Below are 17,662 nucleotides of genomic sequence, written 5' to 3'. Positions count from 1 at the left end.
ATGCTCTGTTGGCATGGTTGGGTGCTGCTATATACTACCCCGAGAAGGAACCCTGAACAATAATGGACACAACATTCAAGCTTGATACAGCTCTCAATTTGGATTGTGATTATCATGATTATATATTTATTTGACATAGCTTGATTTCTGGCACAGATTAAATGTGGATTAAGAACTTTAAATTTTAAAACTGGATATTTCCCTTATAATATATGTACATGTAATATGGTATAATATTCAAAACATAAATACATGTTGAGATTCAGCATGTCAAAGAATCAGAAGAATTGAACTTTTAATGAAAGCTAACTAAGTTTAGTTTTGAACTGTTAGGACTTCAATGTGGACTAATTTGATAATGGGGCTCAAAATCTAAATTCATGGTTAGATTCAGCATAACAAAAAACCCTTAATAATTTTTTTTATAAAAATCAAAACAACTTTAATTTTGGACCGGTTGGACCATCTTGTACAGATCCGTTCTCTTATACTTTAGTTATTGTCTAAAAACTAAATGTCTCCCAATGATGACATCACCCTACCATTACACAGCCACACATTTCAAGCAGTTGATTGAAAAAAATTATCAATGCAGTTTAAAGTTATGTGACTTCCAAGAGAGAAAACAAACCTGCCCCCTTTTAATAGATGAATGGTACATGTAGATGTAATGGTCCTAATAACTATAAATCCTATTCTTGTTCAAGCATTTTACCTAGACACCTATGAAATAATTCTTTGAAATACTGAAATACTGAACCTTGCTGCATTAATTTGTATTGTATTTTTATTACTGCTCATCAAAACATTATCTTGACCCCTTCTCTCTTACATTATTGTACATATATACTCTTTACTTTTACTGCACATTAACTAATTTCAACTATTTAATATACATGATTGGGGACTGGGTTTTAAGCTAACAGATACCTTGGTAGCTGTTACACCCAAATTATGTCCTGATACTCTTGGCATTAACAATAATTGATATTGGAGTTGTGTGCATTAAATTTAAACCAGTAATGAATATATGTACTGTAAATCAATTGCTTATATTTCAAAAACTTTGAAAAGGAATCAGGTCCAATTGCCTGTTTGTCACTGCTAAATTATTGTCTCACTAGAAATTAAAATCTCATAATTTTTATTCAGTTAGGAAACACAAGAGTGCACACGCTGAAATGTCTGGCCTTCTTTACTAATCATTGATATTATGTTGATAGTCCTAAAGATAAAGCTGTATTTCAACTGTCACATAAACTTAACATTAACCAATGAACCATGAAAATGAGGTCAAGGTCAGATGAACCATGCCAGGTAGACATGTACAGCTAACAGTTTTTCCATACAATAAATATAGCTGACTTATTGCTTATACATGTAGTTTGAAAAAAAGAACAAAACACAAACTTTAACACTGAGCAATGAACTGTGAAAATTAGGTCAAAGTCAAATAAAACCTGTGCAACTGATATAAAGATCATAAAATATTTCCATACACCAAACATAATTGACCTATTGCATATAGTATTAGAAAAAAACAAACTCAAAAACTTAACTTTGACCACTGAACCATGAAAATGAGGTCAAGGTCAGATGATGCCTGCCAGCTAGACATGTACACCTTACAATCATACCATACACCAAATATAGTAGACCTATTGCATACAGCACAAGAAAAAAAGACCAAAACACAAAAACTGAACTATTACCACTGAACCATGAAAATGAGGTCAAGGTCAGATGACACCTACCAGTTGGACATGTACACCTTACAGTGCTTCCATACACCGAATAAACTCGACCTATTGCTTATAGTATCTGAGATGTGGATTTGACCACCAAAACTTAACCTTATTCACTGATCCCTGAAATGGTCAAGGTCAAGTGAACACTATCTGATGGGCATGAGAACCTTGCAAGCTACGCACATACCAAACATGGTTATCCTAAGGCTTTTACTTATGATAAGAGAGAATTTCACATTACAAAAAATCTTAATCTTTTTTCAAGTAGTCACTGAACCATGAAAATGAGGTCAAGGACATTAGACATGTGACTGAAGGAAACTTTGTAACATGAAGCATCTAAATAAAAAGTATGAAGCATCCAGGTCTTCCACCTTCTAAAATATAAAGCTTTTAAGAAGTTAGCTAATACAGCTGCCGTCGCCAGATCACCAAAAACCTGGAAGCTACATGGAGCTTGAATATCTCATATGGTAATATATGCCATAATTATTTCAACATCAAATTCTTGACAAAAATTGATGTCTTTGTAGTAAGAGCAGTTGTAATACTGCATTGTTTTATGCATAAAATCTACTATTTAATCAAAAGTGTTTATAATGTATCCATTTTAAGATCGGGTTAACCCGGTTTGCACAATAATAATTCATTTGCGAGATAATTTAATTCCTGGTTTCTTCTTGTTGATAGCAGATCTGTATTTGTTGGGCTATAAATTTGAATATATTCACACTTTTTGATGAATGATGGCCAATTGAAAGTTTTAAACTATTCTGTTAATTGTATTCAACTTTAAGTATTGTGTTTTGTGTTGTTGGGATGCTGTCCAATGAACCTATACCCCACATCTCCTTGTATCATATGTTCATATATTTGGAAAAAAGTTAAATCATATTTAACTGTATTATTTGGCTAAAATTGAGTCTGAGATAAAACTATTCTTTATTTCTATTTTAATTAATAACAACAATACATGTATGTTCATGCTTAATTTATGAAGACATGCAATTTTTTGAAAACAAAAATTTAATCAAACGAAAAGAAATATTTAAAAATTGCACACAAATTTCCATGCGCAGCTAGTATGCACTTCAATTCACTCATAAAAACGTGAATAATCCTTGTTTGAGAGTGCATTAGTCTTGTTATTTGTAAGTGTGAGTCTATTCCATTTATGTATACATGTAGAACCTCTACAGGCTTTCAATGCGTCTCATATAACTTGGTAAACTTCCAATGATTAGGTTGACATAATTGTGATCTGAAAATATATAAACATTTTTTTTTTAACTTTGTTACTTCTGGTTTGATGTACAGTAGGTAAGGGATGTATATGGTATGCCATTGTTTGTCCATCCATCCTTTCAAATGACAACACTTTGTTCAATATCTCAAAGTAGAAGGGGCTAAATAAAAAAGGTTTTACACCATTTTCAGAAAATAATGGGTTTTTTTTTTACCAATTTAAGAGTTACTATGGCAATAAACTTAGACAAAATTTGTAAAATTCTTGATTTTCCTTGTTTTTTTGGTCAAATAAAAATATATTTTAGACTTGATATGTGTGCATCCAAGAAAGTTATACATTTCCAAACATAATGTGTCTTTTTGAAATAGTTGACAAACATTTTATATTCTTGGACCAAAAATAGTCCTTAAATATTATAGTCTTCTTTGCTTTGAACAATTTCTCATGAAATTTTAACACAAAATTTAGATTGAGTTCACTTTTAATTTTGATTTTTTGGAGTCTGTTGTTCAAAAGTTGCAGGACCTATCAGATTTAGGGTTATTTTTCACACCTCATATTAAGCTTCAGTTTGCTTAAAGTCAATAATCTCATATCTGTACTGAATGTCTTTCAGTTGTTTGTATACTTGTACCGGGCATGTCCCCTCTTTTTTTTGGTTAAATGTATTTCTTTTTGTATCCATCTGATGAGTTAATACTTTTTCAACTTATTTTATAATTTGTTCTTATTTTGTACTGTTATACCACTGTTTCAGGTAAGGGGAGGGTTGGGCACCAGCTTTCATGTTTAACCCTGCCACATGTTTATGTCTGTCCCAATTCAGGAGGCTGTAGTTCAGTGGTTGTTGTTTGTTGTATCACATATTGTTTTTTTTTGTTCATTATTTTGTACATAAACTAGGCCAAATTTCTTGTTTCAATTGTTTTACATTTGTCATTACAGGGTCCTTTATAGCTCTCTGTGTGGTATGGGATTTACTCATTGTTTAAGACTGTATGGTGACCTACTTTAGGCTACAGTTGTTAATTGCTGTCATTTTGTCTATCATTGGATGAGTTTTCTCATTGGCAATCATACAACATCCTCTATTTTATACAGTGTAGTTGTATCTAACAATTTGATCATATAAATAATATCACCATATATATAGGAAATATAGTAATATTTAGAAAAACTTTTGTATTTGTTTTAATATATAATTTGGTCTTGTATTATATGCTCAAATATATCTAGCATTTGTCTAGTAAAAACTAAATTTTGTGAACAACCAATTTATAACTTTCATAGAAGATATACTTACGGTGTATCAATTGATTCATATTGAAGCTACATGTACACTGTACATGTATATGTAAACTTTCTCACAGTTTCATTCTGTCTGGTTCCAAGTCTTAACAATTACTGTTAAAGTCTCCAAGGAAACTAATTCAATAACTGTGTTCAAAGTCATTCTGGTTGACATAGCTGAAATTAATAAAGAGATAATAAAATAAGTTTAACTAAAAATAAAGTGTTGCATTATTTATTAAACATATATGACAGAGTTAAAATGACTTTCAGATGTGTTTAGGTTTTTAATGCTTATGTTTGAGACTCAAAGAATTTATCATTAATTATGTTTATATTATATATTTTACTTGGACAATAAGTTAATATATATCCAATTGATAATGGACATTTTATAATCAAAGTGACAATAATGCCTCAGGGCTTAATCCTTTATCCTTCTTAAATTAGGGGCAGAATCAATTTGCGCCAATTGCAGTTTTGAAAAGGTATTAATTGCGCCACTCTCTTTTATTTTGTTGGTATTAAATGCGCCAATAAATGAAATGAAATTGCGCCACATTTACCTGTAAATATTTTTTACTTATATCATACCTGTACATGTTTTACCTATATCATACATGTACTATAATCAACTTTTCCATTTAAGATTTAACTATACACTCTATCATCAAATTTAAGAAAACTCACCAAAAAATAAATTGTTAAGTAATAGAATATTTTGTCACGAGTCAAGATGTATTCTATACCATTAAAAAAATAGAGTCCAATAGAGGAAAACCGGTCATCATGTTAAAGAACACAAATTCCGTCAGGCATTGTAAAGAAAACTGAAGATATAAGGTAGAGATGTACAGTTAAGTCCTGTTGTGCTAGGCTATTCACAGATGAATCGTGTGCAATTATTTTGAATGGAGAATTGATCATATTCACGAAACAAATGCAAAAGAAAAGCAAGCGATATGTTGTCGGAGCGACCTTCAAAATTGATAAATTCAGAGCTAAATAAAATAAAAAATAAATAAAAATGGCGGAATTAAATGATTATTTTATTGGCGCAAATGATACCTATAGTTTTGAAAATTAGGTGGCGCAAAAGAAGTATTGGCGCAATTAAGTTGTGGCGCAAATGAGTTACTTTTTGGCGCAAAAAGATATCGCCCTAAATTAGAGACATTGCTAAAAGAGTTGTATTAATTATTTATCTTTCTTTATCTGGATAATAACTTGTTTATATTTGTCAACACATTATGTAATAATTGATTTTTATCTTATTGTTTAATTCTCATATATATATATATATATTGTACTATTTTGTAAAAGATATAAGTTTGGAAGTCACAGGCTTGGTGACAAGTTCCAGTCTTGGAAATAAATTATATACTAAGTGGAATTAATCTTCTGTGTATTACTACTAGTTTATGGTGCATGGTTACTTAGGTTTAACATTTAGTTGTGACCAAATCCTCATATCAGTCTCCTAGTTTTAGACTGTGGATTTCTTGGTTACACATATATGAATAGATAGTTCGAAAAATATGGGGGAGGGAAGTATAATTGACAATTAAAAACTGAATCCAACCTTTTTTATAATTCATTCACTCTGTATTATCTTACTATACTAATTAAAGAAAGTTATTGAGTGTTTAACTGTCACATACATTTGTAACTGTAAAAAAGATTTGTCTACATTTATAATCGATTTGATAAAATATGGCTTCTTGTCAAACTCAGTTTTCATTTTAAGAATTAATTTGAAACATTGAAGTATTTTAGAAGATCAATGTAAGTACATGTAATATATTTATTCCATATGACAGCGAGTCAGGATAATTATCTAAAAATAAAATAATACCTAATATACACTTTTTGTTTTATTCATCATGCTCATTATGATTCAGTCTAAACATTGTGCTGTTTTGTCACCATCTGTAAGATAAAAAAAAACAACATTAGAACTGATCACTGGCGTCCTAGAATTAAAGTCAACAGTACATTTTTTGCAGGAATAAAAGATTTATTAGGAGTACATGTATATATATAAGGCCAAATTAAATAATATCTATGAAAAAAATAGGGAATTTACTTTATTCAACATTGGAGGAGATATTATATTGTAAAATGCTTATTGAAAAGACGACAAAAAAAAACTCTAAGGCAGGCAGCTATTTGTAACCTTAAATCATAGGGTAAATGGGGAAATAGGAAACACACATATTTTTTTATTTGCCCTTAATGATTTTACTTGGGGGGGGGGGGGGGGGGGGTTAAGACAGGTATTATTACATTGTATAAATTGACCGGATAATAATTCAATAAAATATTCTTCAAATAAATAGTAATACCAGGGATTGAAGTAAAAATTTTAACATTGTAGCCCACAGCTTAAATTTTATAGCCAACATATATATAAAATAATATATATAAAAAAAACATTGAAGTAGCCCACACTTAAATGCTTGTAATTGTAGGGCTATTGTTTGTGGACTCATGCTAATTTCAAACCCTGAATACTGAAATGAAAATGTTCCCATCCAGACTATTGTACATTTATTTTGCACATGACTATGATGACATATATATAATAAAAGCAAAATTCATAATAAATCTAGTATGTGTGTGTTACCCTGTGTTATTTTGCAAGTAAATACATTGTATAATAGTTTTATGATTGTTTTATTTCTTTATTCCATGAAATTATATATCATGTATAGAGTACTGTCGGGTATTTTCGACCAGAGGCAGTTTTCGACCACCAAACATTTCGGGAGCGATTTCATGCACGCGAGGCGTCGTTTCCGCATCCTTTCCGCGTGCAGATCTGCAGAACTAAATATTTGTCATGGAAGGTTAGGTTATCTGCAATTCACGGAAAGAAGTAGTAAGTTATATAATTTGTAACGGTTGTCGTGGAAAATCTCGCCATGATAAAAACAAGTATTACGTCATGTGTTAAAAAATATCTGTCTTTCAACAAATGATTTCAGTAAAAAACACCTACTGTTCAAGCATGAAAACCTAATGACACTGTTCGCTAAATTCCTGGGAATAAAAATGAACACATAAATGAATAAATCAGACGCATTTTAAAAAATATTTTGCCGATAATCAACTTATATCCCTTTCACACGTATTTCGCCTATTTTCGACCAGTCTTGTATATTTTGTGTTACTATGGACGCTTTGTTTACGTTTTTCAAGGCTACAGTGACGTCACAATATGAATGACGTAACGAAATCGGGCACCTTGTATAGACAATGTCATAGTCAGAAGGACAATGTTATCGCAATTGGAATGTCGAATACACTGTGATTGTAATTTTTTTACTAGCTGAAAATAAGAAAATCAAAACTTTATCTGAGCAACAAGATCAAAATGCAGTCTGCTTTTGAAGGATATTTTTTAGTCCAAACTTATTTTTTTCCTCCGCGAAATCAAAGCAATTTGTCTACGTGTCAATAGAAAACCCGAAGACGTTTATAAAATACTCCCTAAAAGAGGGTGGACGGGAGGGGTTTGACAAGGGGTAGCAATCACCACTTCCCTTCTTTTAATATCAACTTGAGCTAACAATCCCTCCCCTTTACTCCCTGTTCTCATTCCCCTTAACCCGACCCCCTTATTTTACTCCCAGTTACTCCCGATTATCGCCTCCCTTATCCCAGGGACCCCATGTCCACCAACTCCTACCTGTTTTCTCTGTTGTGTTTGTTTTTCTCGTGGTGCACTTGGGTCACCTTCCAGGTTGTTAAAATTTAAATGTTTTTGTTCACTTTTTTTACTCTAAAAATGTACATGTATTAATATAATTAAGAAGGTGTGGTATGAGTGCCAATGAGACAACTCTCCACATTGTTTGTTTATATTATATTAGTATTTTCGAAAGTGTGTAATCATATTTGTATTTAATTTAATGCCTCAGTTGCTACAGGTTGGGGTTTTTTCTGTCTGTTTTATTTGCTTCATCTTTGTCCCGTAATATTCCAAATATCCTGTTTATGATAATTTCCTTCATTTAACTTGTCTTGGAAATGCAAAATGATGGGGTCTACTAAATTTGTATGTACATGTGCAAAATAAAATCGTATTGATACATGAAATAGATACATTTAAAAAGCGATAAAAACAGGATATCTTCAAGTATAAGTGATTTCCATTTAACCCCATTTCGTCTCGTTTGTACATCCTTAACGCCTGGATTAAGTTTCAATGAAGTCATAAAATACATGTATCATTGCGTCGGCGCAATTTCTTGTTTAAGCAGGTTTTTACCTCACCCTTTTCTGCTTTCAGATTTTCAAATACAATGGGATACAAAGAAATAATGACCATTTCAAAGAGGCATCATAAACCCCACCACCCGCCAGTGTATATGAATAATAATATCATAAAAGAAGTTGAGTCGCACAAGCATTTAGGGGTAATTATAAATGAAGATGGAAGCTGGAACAATCATGTAAAAATGATTATTGATAAGGCTATTCCTAGATTAGCATTATTTCGAAAGTTAAAGTTTAAACTTAAAAGGAAACATTTAGAAACTATTTATTTATCTTTCATACGCCCAGTCTTAGAATATGGGGACATTGTCTGGGATAACATACCTAATTATTTAAAAACATCTCTGGAAAACTTACAACTAGAAGCAGCAAGAATCGTTACAGGTGGTACTAAGGTAACATCGAGACAGTTGCTGTACGATGAAACCGGTTGGGAAACTCTCCAGTCTCGGCGTGATAAACATAAGTTATTAAAATTTCATCAAATGTTTCACGGAGATTGTCCTGATTATCTTTCTGTTTTAGTTCCAAATCAGAGACTAGATCTACACGACCACAGGACTAGGGGGTCTTCAAATTTACAAACTGTATTATGCAGAACAAGCTATTATCAAAAGTCATTTCTACCAGTCGTAGTAAACCTTTGGAACAATATTCCTGACGACATTCGTCTAAACCAATCAAAATCGGGTTTTAAAACTTATCTTTCTCAAAATATTAATAAAATACCGATATATTTTCACTTCGGCTGTAGAAGAGAACAGATATGCTTAGCAAGACTAAGGCTCCAGAGTAGTGTTCTAAGGGACCATCTATTTAAAAAAAATCTAATCGAGAACTCACTGTGTTCCTGTGGTCGAGTAGAAACTACCTCTCATTATTTCTTCAAATGTCCAAAATATAATGAAATTCGAAGGGATACTATCGGGACGATCTCTTGTTCTAATCTTAAGATTATTTTATATGGGGATAGTCTAAAAGCTGACGAGGACAATATGCAAATATTTCATAAAGTTTCTGAATACATTAATAAAACAAAACGTTTTGAAAGTTAATCTAGTATGTGTATATATATATTATATATTTAGACTTTTTTTTTTAAATATGATGTTAAATCGAGTGGATGACCCGGTGTAGTTGGTTGTGGTCGGACGTGTGTGTTGGTTCCAGTGACTGTCTAGAAAAGTAAATAAGAGTTGACTGTTTCTTGTTTTTTTTATTTTTTTTCTTTTTTTTTCTCACTTTTTATTTTTTTCCTTTATTTTATTTGTTGTATTTTTTTATTTTTTGTGTGTGTGTGTTTATTTATTCAATGTATCATATGCTACCATAAAATGAATATACTGTTGGCACGTAATATTGTATGCTAAATAGATGTTTTTTGTTTTTTTAGGGAGACGGATTTATAAAAGTTTTTCCAAACTTGTTTCCGAATCCCATATTTGTACTTTATGTAACATTGTAATATTTGTCTTGAAATTGTTTATTAATAAATATTGTTTAAACTAAATACAATGGGGAAACGAAACAAGTACAGAAATTATGCTCTAGAGGATATCAAAAATGCAGTACAAATGGTTGAAAATAAGTCAATGTCAATTCGATCCGCATCACGACAATACAATGTTCCAAAAACGACTATTATAGACAAACTTAATGGCAGATCTAGTCTTCAAGCAAGATCAGGACCTAGTCCGGTATTATTTGATAGTGAGGAAGAAATGCTAGTCCACTGGGTCATAGATATGGCAAAAATCGGCTATGGCCAAACAAGACAGCAACTTCTGTATACGGTGAAGACAATTTTGGATCATGACGGTAGGAAAACCCCATTTAAAGATAATTTGCCGGGTAAGGATTGGTTATATGCTTTCATGAAACGCCATCCTGAGATTTCTACTCGCACTCCGCAGAAACTTGGTAAGGAACGCGCAGTTATATCTTGGCAAAAAATAAAATGGTGGTTTGAAGATTTTGCAAAGTACCTTACGGAAAATTATGAAGAGGGAATAAATATATTGAAAGATGCTTCCCGCATATATAACGCAGATGAAAGTGGTTTTCCGCAAGATCCAAAATCTGGTAAAATTTTGGCTGCTAAAGGCAGTAAGAATGTGTATTCAACATGTTCAGCTGACAAATCACAGATAACAGTTCTTGCATGTATGAGTGCAACAGCACACTACTTACCACCTATGCTTGTATTTCCAGGGGAGCGTTTCCGGTTTAATCCACTAGAAGGTTTCACTGAAGCAGTACTTGGTCGGACAAAGACTGGTTGGATGGATTCCGAACTATTTTACACCTGGGTGCGTGATCATTTTATTACTGCCATAAAGGACCGAAAAGTAAAGCTACCGGTTATTTTGCTGGTGGATGGACATACTAGCCATATTAGTCTGGAAACAGCTCAGCTTTGTAAGTCTGAGAATGTTATATTGTACTGTTTGCTCGAACATGCAAGTCATATATTACAGCCTTGTGATGTTACTCTGTTTGGGCCTTTGAAGAAGCACTGGAGAGATTCAGTGAGAGATTACCAGTTCAAAAATCCGGGTGAATTTGTCACAAAAGGTACCTTTGCTTCTGTATTTAAGTCGGCGTGGGCAAAAGGAACAACAGTTGATGTAGCAATTAAAGGTTTCCGTCATACGGGGCTTTATCCATTTTCAGTTGAAAGTGTAGATAAATCTAAAGTCGAGCCATCTGAAGTATTTGCCAGGGCAAAACCAGACCAGGATCTCGGTAATGACGACGATATGAATTGTAAAGATGCCCAGGTTGATAGTCGTCCAGTTACCAATAGTTCTGGGACCTACAATCTAGATCAAGAACCCGTACAAATTGCTGATGAGGCGGATACAGAAATTGCTTTAATGCCATCTGAAATTTTTGACTCTGTCTCATGTGAAACATCACATACAATAGTTGAAGAATTGCATGATCATCCTCCTTGTCTTTATCCAGAAACCATCATACAAGTTAATCCATGCAATGTCAATGTAACACCACACAAAGACGAAAACAAACAATCGTGTGAAAAAGCACCTTCATCATCTTTTGAACTCTTACTTGTTACTCCAAGTGAACAAAAGACTCTCAAGAAAAAGAAAACTCGCACTGTACTACCAAAAGCCGTATCGGGATCGGAAATGATAAAAATTTTAGAGAATAGAAAACAGCAGAAAGAAGATGAACAGGAAATGAAAGAAAAGCGTAAGATTGATAGAGAATTAAAACGCAAACTAAAGGAAGAGGAAAATGCTAAAAAGAAAGAGAGAAAAAACGAGAAAAAGAAAAGAATGGAAGAAAATAAGAAACGTAAATTATCCAAAAAACAGAAGAAATCGGAGAAATCGACTACTTCCAGGCTTTGTTCCAAATGTTTACTTGAAACAGACGATGTTTATATATGTTGCGAGATTTGCTCCTCCTTTTATCATGCAAAATGCTCTGGTGTTGACTTTTCTTGTGTGCATATTGACGACATCGTTAGCTTTCCATATGAGTGTGATGATTGCCTCTAAAAACCGTCAGATATATTATGTGACAAAATTTTCAAAATGAACGTATGACTTGTTACAAATTCTATATATTTATTACTACAGTGCAATTATTTAAAAGAAATAATATTGCTACATGTATACTGTGATGCATTATCTGTTGTTATTTTCGATAGTTGGAACACATTTTTTTGGGGAGTCATTAGTCTTTGGTACGGGTGTGTGTTGCACAGTCTTTAGTTTTTTGTGTGGTTCTTGTTGCAGTCTAGTTTTTTGTGGGGCTCGTGTTGATCAATCTTTAGTTTTTTGTGGGATTCGTGTTGCAGTCTTATGTTTTTGTGGGGTTCGTGTTGCGCAGTCTAGTTTTTTGTGGGTTTCGTGTTGCACAATCTTTAGTTTTGTAGGGTTAGTGATGCCCAGTCTTTAGTTTTTTGTGGGGTTTGTGTTGCTCACTCTTAGTTTTCTGTGTTGGGTATGTGTGGACTGTCGTCGTATTTTTTTAGTTTAATTGTCCCTTTGGTATCTGACTCCCCCCCCCGTATTTTATCTTAGAATACAGAACATTTTGAAAAATGATAAATTCAGCGTGGCTTTGGCAATTTCTTATAATCGTTTTTCTGATAAATACATTTTTGTCATAAATAATTACTTGCCGTAACTTTAGGGAGAAACTATTTTATTTTTATTTGTTTGAGGGGGATATCATAATGTAACTGTTAGTCCTATAATATATTAACGTTCAATGCATATTCAAGCGCGTGTTCTTTATCAATCAATTATATGGACCGTAAAAGGGCACACTGAATGAACAATATCACGTGCACCACTATAATTATTCACACAAAGAAACACTTACTTTATTCATCTGACAATGTGATCTTATCAATACAGGTCACGACAATTAATTTAAATTCGCACAAGTATTCACAAGCCCCGTGCAAGCAGTTGTAGAGGTTCATTTTTTCTTGTGAAATCCGCTTAAAACTGGTAATTCGAAATTTTCAGAAACACAACATTGATTTTTTTTAAAGCCTGCATGCCTGAATAATATCAGTTGCTGATCAAAACTTGTAACGTTCTTGTGAATACCGGAACAGTATCACTTTGAGAAGTTAAATTGCCGTTTATCTCCACTTACGATGGCAAAATAATTATCAATTAAACACTTCATGAACAATTGATTCTGGGGTCGAACCATAATATAATGTTATCAGTGATATGACAGAAGGAAATTAGAAAGTGGTCGAAAATGTCCGACCGTGGTCGAAAATACCCAAACATGGTCGACAATACCCGAATATTTAACAACGTCAAAATAGTCATTACTAATGCAATTATCAAAAATTAAGTATTGTTTCTTCGACGACAATAATGTCCAATATGTAAAGATGTTCACTTGTAACGTGAAGATGACCATTGTTTTTTCTCTGACGTCACAATCGAATTTACCGTTAAGTGGTCGAAAACTGCCGACGTTGCCCTATATCTGAATCGAGTTTTGAGAAAATTTATCTCTAATTTAATCCATATGGAGCAGCTTCTCGGGTAAATTTAACCACTCAGACTCGCACAACATTTTATGCAAAGTCGATAGTTTTCAAGCCATAATTGACCACAATCGATTTCTTCGACCTAACGATACAGAATTTTGCAAAGTTTCTATTTAGTAAAATTATTTGAATTGAGTGTATTTTACTTACAGCTATCGTTTTTATTCATGTATTATGGTAAAGTTGATAACAGATATCCTCATTCATCAATGGTCGGCCATATTTGCTTAAGTAGCAACAAAAGGTCATCACGGGTCAAACCACTTGAAGAGCGCGTAACGAAAAAAGCCGAAGGCAGTGATTAGTGTAGAGTAGTATTCGGGCCCGTATGCGGATCGGAACTGGAACTGCCGGGGAGTTTGCCAGTTAATCGGTAATGTAACCCATTTCAGTATATCTGTTTACAATAGCTTTTTGAACCATCTGTTTGAAAAACCAAAGTTCTTTGTATCAACTGTCTGACCATTTCAAACATCAGCAGACGAGCGTCCTTTCGCGTCATATTATACAAAAACGACCACGGTGAAAAGATTTCCGGTTTTCCGTATTCGAGGATCCAAGCTTTCGTACATTTACGTATAATATCATATCATTTATGTGAGAGTTAACTTAGTCTGGAATCGAGAATGGGGAATTAAATAAGGACAAAAACAAAGTTAGTTAAAAAGCAAAAATATAGAATAAAGGATCATTATTCTCAGAGCATATATATGTCTCTGGAAGAATCATGAGAATAAAGAAAAACTAAATAAAGGATATTCAATCAATTATCTATTATTTATAACTCATTCACATTTTGTTCCATGATGGTGAAGTTTGGAAAATTGACAAACGAGAATTACTCAGGCTAAATCAGAGAATAATTAAATGCAACTGTTAGACAGTTAGAGTGTAATAAATAAAATATCATGTACATATATTTTACAAAATGAGGTCACAGAAAACACAGATTTTTGTTATTACTAATATAATAAGAGTCTGCAATTTGAGTATCACTGTCAGTGGCGGTTCCAGAGGGTGGGGGCAAAGGGGGGTGTAGAGGGGCATACGCCCCCTTTGCTTGGACATTTTTTTTGTAAACTGATTAATCAGACAAGACTTCAAGACAAGACTTCGAGAACTTTGCCATTTGCCGTGTATTTTTTTTCATGCGACAATTCTTTACCTTAAATGATGTCTTTTGCTGGTATTTACTGATTATGTTAAAGTCGCGTGATTCGCTATAGTGGAGTTGACCAGTTCGCCGTAAAAACGTCACTCAGTCATTTTAAAATTCAAATTACAGTAACACCTGGATAGACTGAGGATGACAATCAGGACATTTTCAAAGCGACACAGGATTGAGCAAGAATGTATTGACTTCTATTTCACAATTCCACGAGACAGAAACGGTTATAATCTATTACACTTTCATAAAAAAAAAGCAATATTATTTACCTACGAAAACATGTGTTACCCAAAACGCCTCAGCGTATTCTAACTAGAAATAACATAGCTGAATGATGATCCTCAGTCAACATAAGCTCTAGATACGAACCATTTGTTTGAGAAGGCAGTCTGAGATATTTGAAAGAAAAAATCTGACTGGTTTTTGCCTTTTAAAAACAAAAATTATGGCCGTTTCTGGATTGAAAACAATAATCTTGTCCACTTTTTTGCTTTAAGAAACGAAAATTTCGAACAGAATTATTTAGAATTAAATAAACATGATGAATAAAAAACCGGGCATATTTTTTGGGGGCGGGGTTTTGCATGTGTGACTGGAATGTCAACTTGTTTCGCCGAACTGATATATTTAATACCTTTTTTCAAGACCATACTGCAAGCAGCTGCTCAGTGGTTGTGGCCTTTATGTCTCCAGTTGTCGATCGTCATTCATAAACTCGTTGTCATTTTAGACTTATTCGTAGCCTTTGGTTAATTTGGAACCCCTCACTTCCCTTAATTTTGTTGGTTGAAACATTTGGATAAAAATTGCTTGTTTGTCTTTCTTAAATCGTGTCGGTCGTATTGTAAATTTCATCGAATAGCCAGGCGTATATCTGGTTTACAACAAGAAATCTGTGAGGTTATTCTAACTTAACATACAACAAACGAGAGTTTTCCATGTCTATTTTTTACTGACATTCCCACATGTAATTATATATCAGTACATAGCTTTGGTTCCATACTATCATTTTATGAAAGACAATTAATAGGGAGAATACAGCATACAAATTTAAAATGTCCAACCCTTACACTTTACACCAACTATAAAATATACATGCCCAAATAGGGAACCATTAAAAATATGCATTTTACACTTATTTTATTTTTTTAGCCCTAAAAAGTCCCATTTTTCTTCAAAGAAATCTTTAAAAAACTTTGCTCCACCCCCCTTTCTAAAATTCTGGATCCGCCCCTGCCTGTGACCGTGTCCAACAGTTGTCAGTGAATTAGAAATTTTACTATAAATCTGACAGAAGTTCAGTTAAGAATCTGTGACAATTTGGATTTTCCTTGTAATATTATTAGGAAATGTCCTATAAATATAAAAAAAGAAGATGTGGTATGATTGCCAATGAAACAACTATCCACAAGAGACCAAAATGACACAGAAATTAACAACTATAGGTCACCATACGGCTTTCAACAATGAGCAAAGCCCATACCGCATAGACAGCTAGAAGTTTTAAATTCCTACTGCCTCATTCGCCTCCGTCATTTAAAATTACATCATACGCGGATCCAAAAAAAAGGGGGGGGGGCTAAATGTTGGACTTGACTCTGTTTGTCCAAGGTTAAACAATATATATATTTTGTTTTATAATTCTCAAATCATGAACTATGCAATTATTTTTAACACTATCTTCTCATTATATTCAACAAAAAGCTCACCAGTTCTTATCTTCACATGTTTGTCAAAATGACCAATCAAATCAAAATTTTACTTACTAAATTTGCCGTGAAATATTCTAAAACATAAGTTGCCAAATGTTGAAGTTCCTAACTGTTTATAATTCACAGTACCTGAATTCACTCATGTATTTCCCCCCTTTTTTTGAGAAAAAAATTGATTGATTATATAAGGAATCACTGAAGCATTACAGGAGCAATGACCAATCAAATCAAAATTTTACTTACTAAATTTGCCGTGAAATATTCTAAAACATAAGTTGCCAAAGGTTGAAGTTCCTAACTGTTTATTATTCACAGTACCTGAATTCACTCATGTATTTCCCCCCTTTTTTTGAGAAAAAAAAATGATTGATTATATAAGGAATCACTGAAGCATTACAGGAGCGACACCCCTCTTAGGCAGCCAATGGGCCCCCAATTATGAAAATTTCTAGATCAGCCACTGCTTATGAAAATTGCTGGATCCGTCACTGGCACAATTTTAGTTTTATGTCATCGCAAGTCCAACGGGTTACTGTTGTTTTTATCCTCATTCTTTTGACTTTTCTCAATTTATTGGATTTATGGCTGTAATTAACTACTACTTGAATTGGTATCCAGTACCGTACGGAACGAAGTATGTAGACTAAGTGTTTGTCGTGATTTAAACACGATAGTAGTGTTTCTTTCCCCTAAACATCATGAGCCGCATTGAACAGGAAAGATAACCTCAGACCTCAAACAGTTACACTCTGAAATATTTTCAAGTACTTTCTATATGCTCATGTGTATTTTCTTGTTAGCATAGTTTTGTACTTGGACAGATAATCAGAATGATCAACAATCATGTATTGGCAATGTTAATTGGTCACGTTTGTTTGACTGAACATGCTGAACAACCAAACCAGGTAATTTTTAATTTTGATAGCCTCACATGTCATGCATGTACAATGTTAATGTATATATACATTCAGTCATTTTTATAACACAAGGGTTACAAATAAGAAAATCCTAAATAAGATATGCAAATCTATAATCAAGTGCCATAACTTACTGTATGAAGCACCTGTTTGTTCTGAGACTACTATAACACATATATATATATATATATATATGTGTGTGTAACTGTTATAATATTCTCAGATTTGGTTTAAGAATTATAAG

The 17,662-nt window shown here is 33.0% G+C and overlaps 1 long non-coding RNA gene across 1 annotated transcript; it reads right to left on the bottom strand.

Annotated features, from left to right (window-relative positions):
- Positions 1–2,678: 2,678 nt before the first annotated feature.
- On the bottom strand, positions 2,679–13,927 carry LOC143056984 (uncharacterized). Its single transcript, XR_012972588.1, has 4 exons — positions 13,772–13,927; positions 6,143–6,216; positions 4,301–4,464; positions 2,679–3,009 (listed from the first exon to the last, which is right to left on the bottom strand). It is a non-coding gene; the product is annotated as an uncharacterized LOC143056984 (long non-coding RNA).
- Positions 13,928–17,662: the final 3,735 nt, after the last annotated feature.

The sequence above is a fragment of the Mytilus galloprovincialis genome, chromosome 13, assembly GCF_965363235.1.
Source record: "Mytilus galloprovincialis chromosome 13, xbMytGall1.hap1.1, whole genome shotgun sequence".
Taxonomy (NCBI): domain Eukaryota; kingdom Metazoa; phylum Mollusca; class Bivalvia; order Mytilida; family Mytilidae; genus Mytilus; species Mytilus galloprovincialis.
Note: the sequence above shows the minus strand (reverse complement) of the source record. Positions and strands in the feature narration are given on the sequence as shown.